Consider the following 20484-nt stretch of genomic DNA (forward strand, 5'->3'; position numbering starts at 1 on the left):
AACTCAGGAAGCTGGGGGTCCCCGAGGCTCTAATCAATGCGGTTCAGCTCAGGAAAAAAATTAGGTGGGCACATGAGAGAGCATCCAATCAGATTGGAACTGTACCATCTGACCTGAAAATTTCATGTCACAGGCCCTATATAAGACCTGGACGACTCTTAACAGGAAGAAGATGACGAGATAACATCCATTGGGATTTATCATGGGGTTGGATTGACAGATGAAGACAGGAGACAGAACATTAAAGATAAGAAATAAATATTGACAAATGAATATAGAAGGTGATAGAAGATTTGTGTATTTGTGGCCTTCATTCTTTTTTTATTAGGGTAACCATTGACTGCTATAGTGGCTTATCATGCCCATATTATATGGGTATGATGTACCACTATGCCAATCAATAGGTGCAGGGTGGGTATAGTGGTCCCGGGGTGGGTGGTTAGGCCTCCCAGGTGGGTAGTGGGGGAGGGATGTATTGTTGCTGGCATCGGAGGACATGGACATGCAATATGCTGACCAGGATGCCCATCCTAATGGCAAGGGTAAGTAGAATGGTTTATTTACTTTATTTATGCTGGCTGGCTAATGTTTTATTTAACAGGAAAAACGAAGAAAAAATGTTTTATTTAATAATGGGCAAATGAGCTATTATGCATATCTGGATAATAATTATTTTGCCCATTACAATACTGTACAGTATTGGGGGTTAGGGAGGTGGGGTATTTGTTTAAATGTATTGAAAAAAAATGTTGCACACAGGATTTGTACTGCAGGCTAGCGGGGACCACCCTAGGGCTACCAGACACCAATGGGAACCACCTGTGGACCCCCAGATACCCACAGGGACAACCCGAGGGCCCACAGACACCCGTGGGGAACACTTGAGGACACCCAGACACCCACGGCCTCTGGTATCAATCTTATGGGGGAAGAGGTGGTGGGTAGAGAGGGTAAAGGAGTTGTGTTTTTTAATGTTTATTGTGGGTAGCAGCTGTTTTAATATAAATTTCATTACTACAATAGATGAGCAGGGGTTCTCCGAAGCAGAACCAGGTTGATGTGAGGTCCGGGGACCAACTGCTTTCCGAGATACAGACCACATTATAGGGTGCCGGTATCTCCTATGCATTTAAATGTCCCGCGTCATGTGGCTGTGGGAATAAAATGCACAGGAGATACCGGCACCCCATAATGGGTTCTGTATCTCGGGAAGCAGGAGGTCCCCGGACCTGAAATCATTGCGGTTCTACTCTGGAGACCCCCTGCTCATCTACACTAGTAATACAATTTATATTAAAAAACATTTTGGGTGAGATTTGCGAAGGGAGAGGCAGCTCTCTGCGAGCAGCTCTCTGCAGCAGAAATAAATCGCTGGGTGAGCCCTTTTCAGAGAGGCGATAATCACGTCACCGGCTACTTGACAGTTTTGCAAATGTTGCTATCACAGGTTTTCTGGGCTTTCTACATACCGTGATAGCAACGCTGTCAAAACTGGCAATTTAAACAGCGCAACATTATTATTTTTTTACGGCGCTTAGTCAGGCCCAATAGTCAGACGCAAATGTACTGATTTTATCACTGCTTTGTGAATCAGCCCCTATATATGCATTATTTTATCATGGATATTTAGGTAATAAGACCTTGACTATTAAATAATATATAACATATACAAATTCAATCTATCAGAGTCCAATATAAGATTAGCACACTATTATACAGTATCTCAATCTAATTATGCAAAGAGATATAATATAACATTGCACATTAAAATGTTAATAAAAAAAGTTTGTCTTTTGCTTCATACAATACATAGTGAAATGCCACAGAAAAAAAGACACTTACTGTAGGTGCCCTATGCGCATACATGTTAAAAAAAAAAAAAAATACATGGTAAAACAATGACTACAATGAGACTTGGCACCAGATGGGATTATTAAGAACACAAAAGTATTACAAACATCCAATTTTAATATCCATGTGTAGAACCCTGCTAGAAAGTCCTTGCCCCTGCATGCCAGTCGTGGTAGCTGCAGGCAGTGTAGGGGTAACATCATCACCAGGCCTCAGTACATGTGAGTTAGTCACACTGTTGTTACCATTGTGTTGCACTTTAAAGATTAGAGTTGGCCCTGCTTTAAGTTCTAGAATTTGCTAGATGATCACATGTATGGTGTGAACAGGTTGCAACATTTATTCTGCCCAGATACTGGGGCAGAATGTTGGGAACACTCTCTGGGTATAAAAGGTGGAGATTCACCATTTTTTAATCAGAGCTCAATTAACATCAGGAGAATCCCCTTACCATCCAGGAGGACTTTTGGAGGTCTCCAGGCTCTTCTGGCCTGTACGGCAAACAGCAGAATCCCTTTTAATGTTTTTAGCGCTAGGGCAAAGTTTCCCAGTATTTTAAACAAAAAACTTGGTGGCGCTCACTCTCCAGTGAGGATGTAGTTTAAGTGATAAGAATATATGATATTAATATATACTAATATAATAAAGTAGTGGTTCATAAAAAAAAGTGATATTACATGAATAAAGTAAATATAAATTTACCTCTACTCAACCCTTCATTAGACCTGTTTCTAATCACATACAGTACATATCTCAAACACTGAGGGGAGTGGTGGCTGTATAAATAAAAAGAAAACTACATAGAATAGTAACGTTGTGATCGGTAGTGATTGTTCAATCTTCAAGGTAACACTCACACTTTGAACGTTCTTTTAACCATTTCCAAAACTGTGGCAGCGTCGACAATAATGTGCGATGTGTGTATCCAGTGTGCTCAAAAGGAATAGAGAAGACAACAATAGAGTAGATGGTACAGACTATTTAACTCTCAAATTCCTGAATCAAGGCTTACATCAGATAGGTATGTTCAGGCATTGAAATTAGAGTCCCGAGAGATGGGTGTTCTGCAGTCTCACCGCTCACTCCCACAGCATCAGGCGCATCAACTTCCACCTTCGCACACTCCCATTGTCCGTTACATCAAGTCCGGTTTCGTCACTACCGGTTCTGGTTTCTGACGTCCTACGGAGAAAGCTGGGGAGGCTGGTGGCTGATGCTCTCTGGATCCTCAAGGCAATCACCGATAGGAAAAAATTTATAGACGACGTTCTATTCATTCTTTTGAGCACACTGGATGCCCACATCTCACATTATTGTTGACACTGCCACAGTTTTGGAAATGCTTAAAAGAATGTATAAAGTGTGAGTAGGACCTTGAAGATTGAACTATCAATACCGGTCACAGCGTTACTATTCTATGTCATTTCTTTTTTATTTATACAGCCACCGCTCCCCTCAGTGTTTTGGATACAAAGTTTCCCAGTGTTAGGGGGGGGGCTTATGGAACGGTGATCTAGTAAGCCAACTCTAAGGTAGAGAATGATTCCCCATCCAAGGCTTTCAAGAGGAAAGTTCTAGGGGGGGGGGGTCTTCCAGGAGTTTCAGGGATATCTGCCTGATCTGCTCTTGGCAGGCAAGAGTCTCACGGGGAGAGTGAGCACTACAAATCTCATAGCAAGAGGAAACTGGATGCCAGAGTCAAAAGGTGCTTAAAATCTGTTCTGTTTATGTTGTCTACGTTTGCGGTTCCAATAAATGCTGTTAAAAGTTCTTGGCAACCTTTCCTTGTCCTGCACCACTCCTTTATACAAACCTGCACCAATCTATAAATCTTGAGATGAAAACCTGTCACGTTTTCTTAATCAGGAAACATGCTGAGCACCTATATCCTTTATTCAGGTCCCAAAACTGCTTAAAGAGATTGCGAATGTATAATCACTCCATTTCACTGTACACCCTATCCTTCATTTCTGGGGGGATAGGGGTGTTACACATGTATCTAAGTAATGAAGGGTATTGTTGCTGCTTTATTGGGAGCTCTTCCTACAGCACAATCTCCTATATGGATTGAAACTGCAGAGATCCAAAGCGCCAAGACAAGAAACGTAAACCTCTAATGGTGTAATATTGTTTAATAGTAAAAGAAGGTAAAAATCAATAAATGCCCTCACAAGTAAGCTGAGTCCCTGGTGGCCATGGTAGCACACGCTATGGTGTGCGCGCCACACACCACAGCGCGGCACCTTTCTATGGGGCAGGGCCCAGTGGCTGTGTATGTATGGGCACACAAAGCGCTGTGATGTGAACGCTGGCAGGGAAGACAAGAATTTTGTCTTTCCGTGCCGCAACTCGGTCACATGGCCATGCGCAGCCAATGACAGTGTAGATATGCTGTAGATATGCCCTGTCATGGCCATGCCCCATTATGGCCCCGCCCTCCTCCTCCCTAGAACTCCCCTACAGACTGCCAATCATGGCTGTAGTCTCTATATGCACCGCCAGGCCCACGTGCAGCAGGGAGAACTGGGGCCGTAGCCTATTGTCTTGTAGTTACTGCACAAAGTAAGCACAGAACTCCTTGCATCCAGTATGATACCACAGTCCCCTTTGGCTCTCCCACCCTCCTCCTGGTCTCCGATTGCAGAGCACCAGCACTTCAAGTAGTGGTATGGGTGACATCAATGATAGGTATACAAAGGTCCAGCCAGAAGTTGTGACACGCGTTTCGTGAAGATTGCCTCTGCTTTATTTTCTATGGGGACTTCTTTTGCACCCTCATATGCCAATCTTTTCATGGGCTTGTGGGAATCTGTTCACATTTATGGTAGCACTAATAAGTTTCGTTCTAATATTATTTTTTATAAAAGATTTATTGCCGATTTGATTTTCATTTGGGATGGTGATTTAGATAGTTTACACTCTTTTTTTTCACATTATAAATACAAATGATATTAATCTTAAATTCACGTTTCAAACTGATACTTATAAAATTGATTATCTTGATGTGACTATCCATGGTGAACCAATCACAGGTATTCAAACAGATATATTTACCAAACCTCATGCCAGGAATTCTTATTTACATGCAAATAGCAGTCACCCTAAATCCTTGATCCGCGGGATTCCCAAGGGTCAATTTTTGAGATATACAGGCATACCCCGGTTTAAGGACACTCACTTTAAGTACACTCGCGAGTAAGTACATCTCGCTCAATAGGCAAACGGCAGCTCACGCATGCGCCTGTCACCACGTCCTGAACAGCAATACTGTCTCCCTACCTGTACCGAAGCTGTGAGCAAGCGGGGAGACTATAGAGCCTGTTACACATGCGTTATTTACATCAGTTATGCACGTATATGACGATTGCAGTACAGTACATGCATCGATAAGTGGGGAAAGGGTAGTGCTTCACTTTAAGTACATTTTCACTTTACATACATGCTCCGGTCCCATTGCATACGTTAATGCGGGGTATGCCTGTAAACGGCTGTGCTCTAACCAAGAAACATTTTTGCAACATTCAAAAACATTGAGTTCGAAATTTTTATCAAGAGGGTATTCTCAGAAAGATATAGATTCGGCCTTCATGAATGCGGAATCTGTAGACCGAGCTAGTTTGATTAAACATAAGGATATCAAGAATAGAAAAGCGTTTTCTGATAGTCCTTTATTTATTACTAAGTACAGCAAACAGGCATCACAAATTAGACAGATAGTTTCCAAACACTGGAACATACTCAAATTGGACTCTGATTTGGAGTCCTTTACTAAATCTGGACCCAGATTCGCATTCAGGAAGGCCAACACACTAGCCTCTTCTATTTCTAGGAGTCTTTTCCAGTCAACACGTCAGCCCCGTATAGGAAACATACCCAAGGGATTCCACAAATGTGGTTTCTGTAAATATTGTAAATATGCTTCACCCACTAAGAGAGTGCATATATCATTTCCTAATGTTAAACACAGGATCAATACGTTTATTAATTGCAAAACCAGCCACGTGATATGTCATTACTTGTGGATGTAATCGCAAATATGTGGGCAGGACAAATAGACCTCTATTTATTAGAATTTCTGAACATATAAGACTCATTAATAAACAGGACATGTTTCAACCAGTGTCAAAACATTTTACACAATGTCCACATGGTGGATTAAGAAATTTCAGATTTTTCGGTGTTGAACACATTCCTACTAGTATCAGGGGTGGCGATAGGTTGAATCGCTTAAACAAAAAAGAAATGTCATGGATCTTTTCTCTTAATACTTTGCAACCCCATGGTTTAAATGTGGAATGGGAATTACAACATTTCCTTCATGATTAGTTTTGTATTTTCCTGTCCCCTCTCCTTTCCCCTTTTTCCCTTTCTTCCCTTCCCCTTTTCCCTTCCCCTCCCCTTTCCCCCTCCTTCCCTTCCCCTTTCCCCACCCTCCCTCCCCCACACCCCCCCAACCCCACCTCACCCCCCTTTCCTTCCCCCTCCCCTCTCCCCCCCTTCACCCCCCCTTTCCCCCCCCTTTCCCTTCCTTATCATTAATTAATATTAATTATTATTATTTATTGTTATTTTTCCATCATTATTTTTCCAATATGGTTCAGTATTAGTATTATTATTATATCATTTGTTAATATTATTATAATAATAATATTATTATTATTATATTTGTTATCAATTTTTGTTACATCCTATTTTTTGTCACATCCGGTTTCATATATGGGTATAGTAATAGACATGTTCATTTTATCATTATTATTATGTTCTAGCATTAGTGTATACATTGATATTTATCTCATTTTGTTTTTAATTTTTATTTTTTTTGACCAGTTCACCATTTGAAGATGTTATAATAATAATCTTTGTCATATTTTGTTTATTCATGTCTGACATATACACACTTCAGATTATGTGATTCTGGTCTCTGTTTTTATCGTATTTGTATTTAACTGTATATACAACCATGTTATAGATATGTGATTCTTTGCACCTGTTGCCCATCAGTTGATTGGCAAAATACACAGGTGTTTTGGTTTACACATACTATATCAGGATGTTTGGTTCACTGACGGATCACTCTATGACAAAGGTCTGATGGGCTGAAACGCGTCAGATGATCCATCAGTACACTGTGCTAAATAAAGTTTTTCTATTCACTTCATCAGCCTTCCATCGTTCTTCTATTTTGGCTGTGCTTCGTCTATGCCTCCTGTGGGAGGAGTTCCTGTGTGTTCCTGTCTATTGCCGATAGCACGCCAGGCTGTTGCTGTTCTCCCCGCTATTCCGGAAACAACGTAATCTCCGCCGGTCATGTGACCACCGACTGTGACCGAGCTGTTGCAGGAGGATTGGCGGTTGGACGAATCTTCAGAGGATCGTGACGATACGGCGCCACACACTTCATCCATACCGCAGTCCCCGCCGGTCATTTGACCACCCACCGTGACGGAGCCATTACGGGAGGGTTGGCGGCTGGATGGGCTACATGAGGATCAGGAGGACACGGCACCATATACTCCATTCAAACGTTAGTCTTTTTATTTTAACCCCATTAGTGCTCATCAAGAGCCAGTTGCTGGAAAAGACTATTTATATTCACTTGTTTGGAGTTTGCCATGACCAACATCCCTAAAACTGTATCAAGTAACATTCATCAGCTACTCATACTTCTGAGCGCCTGGTGGGTTAACTCTTTGTTCACCCATCTACATATATTATTATTTTTTTTAAACTTGTGTTTTATTATTTTTCAAAACTTAAAAGAGAGGGGGAATGGTGGGGGGAAAGGGATACAGAAAATAAAAAGGGTGGGTGGGGAGGGATAGGGGGAAGCATCCACAATGGTCTCCAAGCAGGGATCTTACAAACAAGTATATATATTTATATAAAAGTATAAAAACATCCTAAATATTAGAAATACAGACAGTTTAGTTTGAAATCATATCTGAGTTTGCGGTCAAAGTCAGGTTTGGATTTTGCCATACTGTATATAAGTCGCCCAAGGGTCCCAGGTTGTCAGAAAACTGTCACCTCTAGCCCCAGGGCAGTCTCCTGCCTTACCTCTCCGCTCCCTCAGCAGCTTACCTCTTCCACGCAGTGCCGTTCCTCCGCGGCGCACGCCGCATCTGCAGGCACGCGATTGGGGCGCGGGCACGGCAGCCTTACAGAAGGCGCACGCACACGATCCTCTTATCTGCAGGCCATTACGAGCCATCACACCCCTGTCTCCCTCCTGGACCTATCCCTGCGTTCTCTCAGACAGGCCTCCGCTCCTCCCCGTGCCTCCATTGGTCCTGACTCCTTTATACCCATGTCTGCCCACTCCGTCGTAGCTCAGCATAGCCTCTCTGTAGCTTCTGTGTGCAGTAACTTGTGCTTAGCTCTCTGTTCCAGCTCCCTGTTCCTGACCCTGCCCCGTTTGGATTTCCCTGGTTTGATCTTGGCTTGGCTTTACTACGTGTACATCTCTACTCCTGGATTCTGCTTTGGACACCACTACGCTGCTCTCTCCTGCCCCGGACCCTTGGCTCTTGGATAATAACCCTCCGATCTCTGGAACCCCGGATTTTGCAAGTACACGGTTAAACCTTCCCTCTCCAGGCCCGGCAACGCAACTACCACACTCCGGGCACACCCTCACTGCTGTGGGTGTGTGTTATACCCTTACCCACCTCAGTACTGGGGACTGGCCAGGTCTGCAGGCATACAGGCGTTACAGTTTCCAATGTTTTGCTATCATTGCTTTAGCTGCAGAGAGAATTTGTATTATCAAATAGTCTGCCTTCCTTTTGAGGACTTCTGTAGGTTTTAATAAAAGTACAGTTTCCATATCCCATGTCAAATCTAAACCTAGTACCCCCTTTATTAGTCTTCTATTTCTTCCCCAGTAAATAATAATCTTGGGATATGACCACCAGATATGTTTAATCGTGCCCAGTTGTTCACAGTTACGCCAGCACATAGGGGAAGTTAATGGGAAGAAGGAATGGAGGCGTACGGGCATATAATACCATCTATGAAGAATTTTCAAATTCGTTTCTCTAACCGCTGAGCATCTGGAAGCTCTAGCTATTCTTTCATAGATTTCCTCCCGGTCCTCTTCCGCCATGGGGTTTCCTAAGTCTTTTTCCCAATCTATATTTTTACTTGTTTGCCCTCTATGTTGCCGTATCAGTACCTGGTAGAACTGGGCAATTGTCCCTTTGTGGTATATGCCTGATTGTACAAACTCTCGACTGCTTTATGGCGTACAGTAGATGCTCAGTCCCCATACGGCTATTTACAGTCCCAGACAATTAGTGTACAATAGAGCATCACATGCAAAATGAAAGATAATACACAAAGCTGAGGCACATTCAGAATAATATTAGAAAAAGGAGCACTGTGTATATAGTGGTGAGACTCCCTTGAATCCTATGGAAGGCATAAGATGGATATAATTAGTTTGTTAGTTAAAATAATTTAAAAAAACAAATGTAGTTAATAAAACGGATGTTAGAAATAATGATTATAATATAAAATCCAATAAATAAATAAAGACCGTGGGGTGATGGGGAGGGGTAACAGGATAATAATTGTGCAGTCATGAAATTGGAAGAATGGTTTTCAGCGTAAGTGGTGTGTGGTTTTCAAAGTGAGGGGTGTTCCAAAGGTACAGAAGCTACATACATTTGTCCAAATATAAATAATATGTCATGGTGATGTACTGTAGCATTGTAGTAAATAATACAGATATTGCATTTGTCCTTTAATTGTGTTAAGCACTGAGGTCTCTAATGCTCTTACTGTCTAGTAGACATGTGTACATTTTGTTCTAATTATTGAACCAGGAGAAATATTGTGAGGTCTTTTTTACCAAAATTTTCACAAAGCAAATTTGGGGTCACATCAGTTTGGATCCATATAATGCCACTTATGCCAAAACCTGACAATACTCGCAAAACTTTGAGGTAGTTTAGCAAAATTGGTGCTCTAGGAACGTTTGCAAATGTTAAAATAAGCAGAGAATCAAAACAAAAATCACGAAACAAAATGTAAAGATATTTACACACCCATACTGTCTGGCACATAATTTAAATTACCCACACACAAAAACAGCCTTTTTTCATAACAATTCACATCTACTCTATAAAATGTTGAATGCTTTATTCTAAATAAATAGCATAAAATAGCTTTTCCAGTGGTTGCCTTGATGCCACAATTATTCAATCTACCATCTTTGTAGAACCACTAAAATAGCTGTCAATTAGGGTTGCCAGGTGGCTTGTCCAAAAATACTAGACACAATACTGGACCCCCACAGCCCCCAGAATACATATAAAAAATACCCCCAAGCTGCCCGAATACATATACAAAAATATCCCCACAGCCCCCAAATATATATAAAAAATACCCCCACGGCCCCCAAATAATATAAAAAATACTCCCACGCCCCCCGAATACATATAAAAAATACCCGCACACACCCCGAATACATGTAAAATATACCCCCACCTCCCCAATACATTATAAAATATACCCCCACCTCCCCAATACATTTTACAAATACCCCCACCTCCCCAATACAATTTAAAAATACCCCCACCTCTCCAATAAATGTAAAAATTACCCCCACCGCCCCAATACATTTTAAAAATACCCCCACGTCCCCAATTCATTTAAAAAATACCCCCACCTCTTCAATACATTTTAAAAATACCCCCACATCCCCAATACATTTAGAAATACCCCCTCCTCCCCAATACATATACAATATACCCCCACCTTCCCCCATCATCACCACAGCTCATTCTGGCCCCCCATCATCATCTCCTCAGCTCATCCTGGCCCCCATCATCATCTCCTCAGCTCATCCTGGCCCCCATCATCTCAGCTCATCCTGGCTCCCCTATCACCTCACACAGGCTCCCCTATCACCTCCCCCTGGCTCCCCATCACCTCCCCCTGGCTCCCCATCACTCCCCAAATTGTGTCTTTACCTTATTGCCAGGAAGGATATTGCCAGGAAGGACACAGACTTCTATGGGCCGCCGGGGTGTTGACTCTGCCCTTGCTGTCCTCTGATTGGCTCTCCACTCCTCCAAACAGGGACAGGCTGCACAGACACTCACACAGTGCTCCTGCCCGGCCACCGTCCACGCCCGCCTCCACCCCCGCCTCCAGTCTCAGCACTTCCAGCCCTCCGCCGTCGCACTGCCTTCGTACTGCCAGCCCTCCGGCACAAAAAATGGTAATACCGGACACACACGTGTCCGGTATTACCTCCGATTTTATACCAGAGAGGCATCGGAATTACCAGCCTGTACGGTTCAAAACCGGACACCTGGCAACCCATTCTGTCAATAGACATGATTACTCCATATACAGTATACGGTAGAGTGACATACCTGCACATATTGCAATTTGAAGCTCACCAACCCTCTCATCCCTTATACCCAGTGTTTCCAATGTACCCTGCCATATAGATTGTAAGCTCTTCTAACACAACACATTGCAGGTCTATCCTACCTCTGCTAACAAAATGTTAATCTTGTCTGTAAATGTTAATTATGCCCATAATCATATCTCTAACTGTCCATGAAATGTCTGTAAATTGAAGTTATAACATCTGTTCATTCTTAACCATGTGTTATAAAACTCTGGCTTTTCCTGTCTTACTCTAGTGTAACAAATTAATTGTATTTCATTTTTGTGATGCCCCTTATGTGGAGGCCTGCATTTACTTAAAAAGAAAGTATGATTATGACGATGATATCTCATCTACAGACATTCAAATCTCCCTACAAGTTGTTTAAAATTGAAGAAAAAAAGTACAAAATGTCATTTAATTACCACAAATTGTTCTTCTTTATTAAAGAGGTGACCACTTCCCTTTTGTTTGAATGAACATACGTCATCCGGGTTTAACAATGATTGCTTTGTTTTTGTTGAATGATTTAGTTTCCCGACTATCCATTTAATCTGCCTATTGAAAGCTGCTGAACAAGAAGCCTCAAACATAATGTCATTCATATCCTGTCTGATTCAGATTTAATCATGTCAATGACTTGGTCACAAATTAAAGGGCAATGCTACTTCCGTAGACCATTGTTTCTTGAATTTATTTAAAAGTGTCATTTTATACAGAGCAATTATCAAACCTCTCATAGACCAACAGACCACATCATGAAAAAAAAAGTTTCTACTTGTACAACATTTTATTATTGGTCATTTAGTGATTTGTATTTATAACATAAAAGTATTGTCATGACAATGCTACTGAATCTTTTCCTTCTTTAGTATGGCATACAGTACATTAGCTATTGCAGTTGTCATCAAAAGAACTTTAAAAAAGCATTTGTTTTTAACCCTCGTTAATGCAGTTTTCATCATTATAATGTAAAAAATTATTGCAGTTTTAATCTATCATTAAATGGTTAAAAGCTCACTCCATTACATCTCCCACTCTCAGGGGAACTTGCTTGCTTGCAGTTTGATTGTGACAAATCTAATACAGAGTGCTTTTCCTGGTAATGTACAGGTTAATAAGAGCTTCAATCAGACTTAGAACTATGCAACTAATTTTGACAGATTTATTATAAATCATTCTTCCTGGTAATGCACAGGTTATTAAGAATTTATATTAGTGTTAGGTACCCTTGAGATGTGGTGTGCCGTGTAGTGGCTCAAGGGCTTACAACACTTTGGCCAAAATGTTAAACTTAAAGACCATTTTATTCAAAAGATATCTATACATATATATTTAGGCACTGTACCATGTATAAGTTTCACTGGATGTGCAGTGAGCTCTGTCTGTGTTTCATGTTCTGTCTCTGGTTTTACTCTATCATTAAACAGATTTTCTCATTTGGAAACAAATAAAAATATATGCTTCTTTTCAGCTGTGCGTACTAGTACATTATATCTACTGCCAGATATTCTTAGGCCATGAAGTGACTCCAGCCGTGCAGAGGCGCGCTGAGGCTGAGGGAAAGCGGGTGCTTTCCCTGGTTTTAGTTCGCGCGCTGTCCGGTGGCGTGTCGGGGGGCGGGCCAGTGACGTCACGGAGCTGGTTCACCCTCATTGGGCGAACCGCTCTCGTGACCGGCCCTGCGCTCCCGTGAGCGCCGAAATGAAACTTTAAGAGCTACGCCTCCGCATGCCTGCAGAAACATGCGCGAGCCCCTGCTAAAGCCACTCTCATTGCGGCTGCAGGGGCTCACTGACAAGCATCAGCGCGCCCCAGCACGGGTCAGCGCATAAGCGCTGACCATGGACTACTTTCAATTACTTTAGAAATTATAGTAACTGAATTCTATCCACATTTTAAAGGATCAAAGCATTTAAAGTAGCCACCTGCATGTAATTATCAATAAAACCATATTTTGTTTAATTTTTGCTTGGCGTTACATGACCTTCTGTTCCGATTCATAATCTATTTGAACATAGGTATATTGTGCCAAATTATTAATTTCATATTCTTTAATTTAAAAAGTTTTAACGTTGTATGGGGGACAATGATCTTGAAAGAAAAGAGCAAGGACTAAATAAAGGCAAAATGTTGGGTATAAAGACTGCCAACATGAGTGAAATTAATAACAAGATACCTTGTATCAGATTAAAGAGATGCAAAACCAATTAACTGTTTTCTTAGAAATACTGTATGCAGAAGCATGCTCAGCACCGAGAGCAGGAAACCTAAACACAAACATAGACTACAGTCTCAAATGTAATACTGCAGTATATTTTCACAGATCTCGGCAGCCTTAAAACTAATCTCAACAAATAATGTTTATAGACTATACCAATATCATAGAATTAGTGATTTATTTTGGAGAACAATTGCATTAACACTGTGCATAACACATTATGGTGTCTATTTAGTTGGTCTTAATATATAAACGGGTGCATATAAAGTGCAAAAATTGAAATGTGTAACTTTAAAATGGTAGAAAATGACTGGTGCTTTATTGTTAGTTCTCATGGTAACAAGGCTATAAAGCAGATTATATCTGTGTAGACAAATAATTATGTGTACAAAGTGGCTATTTTTTTTAAATCTATATATTTTTCTTCCTGCATGATTTAACTTTTTTAAGAATTTGCATTTCTATTGGAACAAGATGTGGGGGTAAAAGTTTTTGATTTCTATAATTTTATTTTTCTCAACTACAGCTCAGGGTCTGATGGCTAATTAGGGGATCTGGAGACATCTTCTGATTTGTATGCCGACACTATTGAGTAGGCATGTTATCAGCAACCAGAACACATACTGTAGACCCAAAACACTTAGACAATGGAACAAACACTTAGACAATGGAACAAACATCCTGGCAACTATCAAGGCAATACCATCAATCTGGCCACAGACAGCTAAATGTCATCAAAAGGCCTAAACACTATTGCTCATCTACACAGCAGAATTCTGGATCTAGTGTATACAATAGAAATGTGCACACTGAGAGAAATTACCAGCTACTTCCCAAAGACCCAGCCAAGTCAGGCGCTTCTTTTTAGGACTGGCTTTTGGTTTAGTCTACCCTTTAAATGCAATACTATTCTTATATAATCATTGGTGTTCCTAAAATAAATAAAAGGGTTATTACTTTTTTTAATAAATTAGTTCAATTGTTTGTTTTATGCGTTGGGGAGGGGGAAGGGGTGTGGGAAGAAGTATACAGTACATACATTTTCATATATTATTATACACAGACTCTGATCATGTTTCATCAAATAAACATAGGTACGGATGTAGTCCTTGGTTGGGTGCTCTTACCTTGTGTGTCCTGCACAGCATCCCCTTCCATGCCGCTCGCTTTTCAAATGTGGAGTGCAAAACCGGCAAGTTTATAGATGCAGTCTTTCCTAGTACAGTATCTATCAGCTCCCACGAGCATGGGATGGAGCACAGTGTGCAAAAGCATGGACCCTCCATGGGACACTCCACAGCAGGCTGTAATGGCCCATCGGGGATTATTACAGTGTTGGTCTCTGTGTGAATCCTACCAGGCTGCACTTTCCTGTATGAGACGCACACTAAGAGTGAGACTGAATCAGTCACTCTCCTTGCATACTCTAACAGGCGATCACGCAGCTTTTATTTTATTTTAATAACATATTATTGAAGCATGTGATCTCCGTTTCATATCCGCATTGATTTCAGACTCGGGACCCCTGCTTCCCGAGTTACAGGCCCCAGTATGGGGTGCCGGTATCCCCCTGCATTGTTTAAAGGTCCCAGTCTCGTGGGCCGTGACTTGGGCAAATGTAAACATGGCGGGGATAACGGCACCCAATAACAGGGCCTGTAACTCGGGAAGTAGGCGGTCCCCGGACCTGAAATTAATTGCGATTCAGCTCTGGAGACTCGCTGCTCCCGCACGTATTCAAATTTTAAATAAAACAGCTTCATTACCTTAGCGGATTAAGGGGGTAGTTGCCCCAGGGTGCGTGGTTAGGCCTGCCTGGAAGGTTGCGAGAGGAGTTAACCCCTTCACTATTATAGTGGTGTTAAGGGGTTAACTACTCCCAATACCCACCTGAGAGATCTAACCACCCACCCTTGGGGCAACAACTCCCATCACCCAATCCCTCTATACCCCAAGAAACATAAAAAAATACAACAACCCTACTACCCACCTCCTCTGCCCTCAACATTCCCCCTCAACACATACTGTATAGTACAATAATGGGCAAAATTACTATTATACAGATCTGGATCATAGCTCATTTGCCCATTCAAAATAAAACATTATCCAGCCAGCATAAAGGAAATAAACGATCTTCTTACCCCTGCCAGGATGCAGGCCATCCTAATCGCATCCATATGTGATAAGTTCACTATTTCAGAGCCCCTATGAGATTCGAGGCTACTATCTAAATGGCGTTATCTTATCTAAATGGTGCTATTTCGCTTTTTGAAGTTTCCGCTTGGTGTATTTGGTCAGGAGCCAGGCCGCTTGGGAAAATGCACTTCCCGTACGAGTTTGGTAAGTCATAGAAGCTTTCTGAATAGCAAATCTGCCAAATCATACGGGACGTGCCAAAAAAGCTTGATGAATTTGTTATCAAACTTACTAAAACAGGCCCCAGGTATCAAAATGATTATTTTTCCATCATTTGTTTTTTGTTAGCTAGAATATAGTCCAATTAAATTCTTGATTCCATCAGGTCCATTTAATGTAAATTTTCTATTTTGATTCTTCTTGAAGAGTCAATTAATGATGTAGTAGTCTTCACATTCTGCAAACTCTACCAATCTGTCTCCACATTCATTCTTGTTGCTATAACCATATTTACCAACTATTGCTTCATCTTTCTGCTGAGTACCAATCTTTGCATTGATATTTTCCATAATGATCTTGAGGTGTCAATTGACTTTGTTGTTAACACTATAAAAACAAGTGACAGAAGAGCACACAGAAATACTGTACCACAATAGTGCAGTTCATTTTAATGTTGAACAGCTACTGATTAAAGCAGCCGTTCAAGCAATATCCTACATTTGTTTTTTTTAATAAATCAGTACTATGAGAAAATACTTGAAGCATTTAAAAAAAAAAATGTTTTAAAGACATATGTAGTGTTTCTAGTGTAGGAAGCATTTCCAAAGTGACAGCCCCTTCCCCTTCTGATAGGCTCTAGCTCTTGAGCCCCACCCTCTCTCTAGCAGTGAACCCATTGTATCTAGTAACTGCCCAGTCATTCATATTCTAGGAACTACATTGCCCAAAATGCTGTGCAACGACTGAATTAAATAACCCTGAGCAAGCAATCTATTACAGTCGATTACAGGAGAACAGATCGATCTGTAGCTTAGCTAATCACTTGCTTGCTTGCAGATTGCTTTGATGCACATATTGAATGGGAAAAAATATATATATTTTTATAAAAACTGCAGCTTTAACTGCAGCTTTAAAATATGGATACAAGAATTCCACAAAAATGGATATACAAGCCAGTAATTGTGTCTTTAGGTCTTTTTGAAGCATCTGACTTATTGCAAAAATTGTCCCTCTATCTCTGTTTCTCTCACCCCTATAAACTTTTTCCAACTCCGTGTGCCCGAAAAGCAAAGTGAATAAAAATATGTACATTTTTTTACATTTTGTACAAGAATTCTGCAACAAAAATCGCTACAACTCTCATTTGATAACGCTTAGAATGCTCAAGACTAAATAACAGTGGGTTCTTGTAAGATGCTGTACTGTAGCATCAGCAGACAGGCACATGTTCCGCGAATTGTAAATTGTAGCGCTGTCCCCCCCCCCCCTCCCCTCCCCCCATTATAGGAAAAAAATTCACTTTGCCATCTGCTGGACAGACGAAGAAATACAACCAAAAAATCCTAATTACGTCTGACATCTGCCTGTTAAATACAGGTGTGAATAACACAAAGAATTGCCGCGAGTTAAATGGGATGTATATTGATTATATCTTCCAAACAAAATGAGAGATGTCTGCACCTTTTGTTGAGGAAAGCCGGAAAAACAAACAGGCCACATCCGTACAGCACTGAAGTAATTACCAAACTGATAGAATACATCTTCACACACAACTACTTCAGCTTCCACAAGGAAATGTACCTTCAACTAATGGGGACTGCAATGGTTACCAAGATGGAAACACAATATGTCAATCTCTTCATGGCAAATCTTGAACTTAGATTCCTAACCACATGCCCCCACAAACCCTACAAATACTACAGATACATTGGTGACCTGTTAATAATATGTACTGAGGGTGAAGGAAACATACAATTATTCTACGAGACCCTGAATTCATTCTATCCATCAATTAAGCTCAAACTGGATTTTTCTGCAAAACCTAGTAAACTTTTGAAATACAACAGTTACACTGAAAAATGGCAAACTACACACATCTGTATACAAGAAACCATCAGACAGATGCAGTTACCTCCACAACTCCAGCTTACATCCCACATACAAAACAAGGTATCATACACATCCAGGTTATAAGATACCACTCCATATGCTCTGACACTAAAGACAGAAATGCACATCTCACAACCCTGACCGAATCGTTCAGACAGAAGGGATACAAGCAAACACTATTGCCAGAACTATTATGTAGCAGGGTCCCCTACCTTGCCTCCGGTGCAGGGGACAGATCAGCTGTTTAGCTGGCAGAGCTCTGCGCGATCGGGAAGAGTGGAGTCGGCCATCTTTGTATTTCGGGACTACATTTCCCAGAAGCCTTGGGTATGTCACATGTGCCGTTTTAACGAATCAGGAGCAACCGACCATTAGAGAGACTCCTGATATCCTCCACGGGGCCAGAAACACGAGGCAGTCTTGCAGGAGCCGGCTGTGAGGATTCGCCATTCTGGCGGCTGGAGACCTTCTCCTCACCTGCGAACCCCTGCCACTACAGACGCCTAGGATGCGCAATATCACGGTCCGGTTACGCGCACACGAACGGACTGCGCGCAGTCAGTCTATCCTTCCGCAGGCTCCGTTTCCATGCCCCGCCTCTGCAAAGGACTGCGACACGTTCGTTCACCCAGCCTCCCCTCTAACCTCCTTCCCAGTCTCCGCCCTCGCTTCTGTGACAGGCAGACCCAGCGCGGGAGTGATGCACATCTCAGACTCTGCCATCTGACCCCAGTGATGTGCGCGGATCGGCACGCGCTCTGTACTGCCCCCAAACTCGGGCACGTTCTGCAGAGGGACATGCGCGATGCGCAAGTGACGCATGAAATGGTCGCCAGTCTTCCAAGTCGGTGACACGTGCGACACGTGCGACACATAGCTCGCCTCCGCTTCCAATCAGACTGTGTCATAGGGAAAACCTGCGTGACCCAGCAGCCTATGGGATGTCCTCCTGTTCCGCTCTGGCGCTCCATTGGCCAGTGGTTCCTTAAATAGCTGCCTTGCTCACTCACACATTACTGAGCATAATCTTATGTGACGCTGTGCCTTGCTACATCCTGTCTTGTGCCTTGCTGCATCCTGCCTTGTGCCTTGCTGCATCCTGCCTTGTTCCTGCTGCTGAATTCTTATTATGGAACATGCACTCCAATGCCGGGTCCGTTATAGGTACAACATTACGCTTGTCAATGATAATCCACAAACACCATAGGGGGTAAAGTTTTAAGCAAAGATTCCGGTGGTATGGTATCCTTGATGGGGACCTATATTCCCTGCTGGAGCTGAACACAGGAGCAAACTCCCTGCACAGAACCTCATTGGGATGGGCCCTGGAACACTATTAAACCACAAAGCATATAATCTTGAATAGAATAAAGTCTCTTACTCACATGTATGGAGCATCCTCGTCCAATACTGGTGTGTGGGGCGTGCTGCAACTTGTTTGAAAATCCAAATCCGCATCCATAAAGGTAAAGGCGCACAGTGAAGAGAGTGGGTCAAAAGCTAGTTACAAATATACTTTACTGATCCATAAAAAGAAAGAATGGAGGTGCAAAACCCTGCTACATGTTTCTTGCACCAAGCACTTTATCAAGGAGTTTTGCACCTCCATTCTTTCTTTTTATGGATCAATAAAGTATATTTTTAACTAGCTTTTGACCCACTCACTTCGCTGTGCGCCTTGTTCCTGCTGCTGCCTGATCCCTGCTTCATAATTGGACTTTGCATCTCCCCACTCCTGACCTCGGCTTTCCTCACAATGATTACTCTCCACTCTCCAATCCTGACCTTGGCAAAGTACCCCAACGATCCGCTACTCTCCAAACTAGACCCGGCAAGAAAAACGACTACTCTACCTTCTATACTCCTGACCCGGTTTTCAAGACCAATCTACACTCTAGGCGCGCCCTCGCGGTTGTGGGTTGGCATTTATACAATTCCCTATCTCAGCCTCGCGGCCGCGTCTGTTTTGTCGTGAGCTACGTGTTACACCGGCAGAGAGGACGGACGTGTCCAGGGAGTCAGAAATCCCCTGGACTAGGCTCTGGTGACCTTCAGCGTTGCCTTCAGCTCCTCATGCTGCTCTGTGGGGACACACTGGGTACTCAGATGCTCCTGTAGCACTTGTACTTTGTGAGAAGCCTGGAAACTTTCCTTCTGTAGCACTCGCCGCATCTCCTCAGCATCCGCCTGTTTCACCTTGGCCTCTTGTAGACTCACATGGAGCAGGCTCTGCAGTTTTTTCTCTGCTTGTGTCCGCAGCTCCAGGGAGACACGTTCTTTATGCAATCATCCTTCGGCACTCTCCAGTGCTTCCTGCACTATGAAATGTTCTTGTGTAAATTCTTTCTTTACCTTACCAAGCTCTAATTTGAGTGCGCAAGGCTCTTGCTGAGAAACTTCTAACTCCGTGATTAAGTTTTGAACGTCTTTCTGGGAAGTCTCATAGTACAGTTTCCAGTCAGTACTTATTTTCTCTGATTCGCTCGGCTTTCTGTATATGGTGGTATCAGTAGGCTAGTCATCATTCCTGTGACAATTGCACCACATGTTCTGGGCTGTAGCTCGTCTCTGGTCTTTTCTGACCCACGACTTCCTGAACACATGGGGTTCTGGAGCTTCTGCTGAAAATTTAAACTGTTCTTTTCGTGGGGCCCTATAGGAGTCCTCCTCCTTGTGTAGGCAAAGGTGTGTCTCATGTTGCTCTTCTTTTAGAGTCTGATGCAGTGTTAGCGCCATCTGCTAACAACGCCGTAATTTCAGTTTA

The sequence above is a fragment of the Ascaphus truei genome, chromosome 3 (assembly GCF_040206685.1).
Source record: "Ascaphus truei isolate aAscTru1 chromosome 3, aAscTru1.hap1, whole genome shotgun sequence".
NCBI classification, from domain to species: domain Eukaryota; kingdom Metazoa; phylum Chordata; class Amphibia; order Anura; family Ascaphidae; genus Ascaphus; species Ascaphus truei.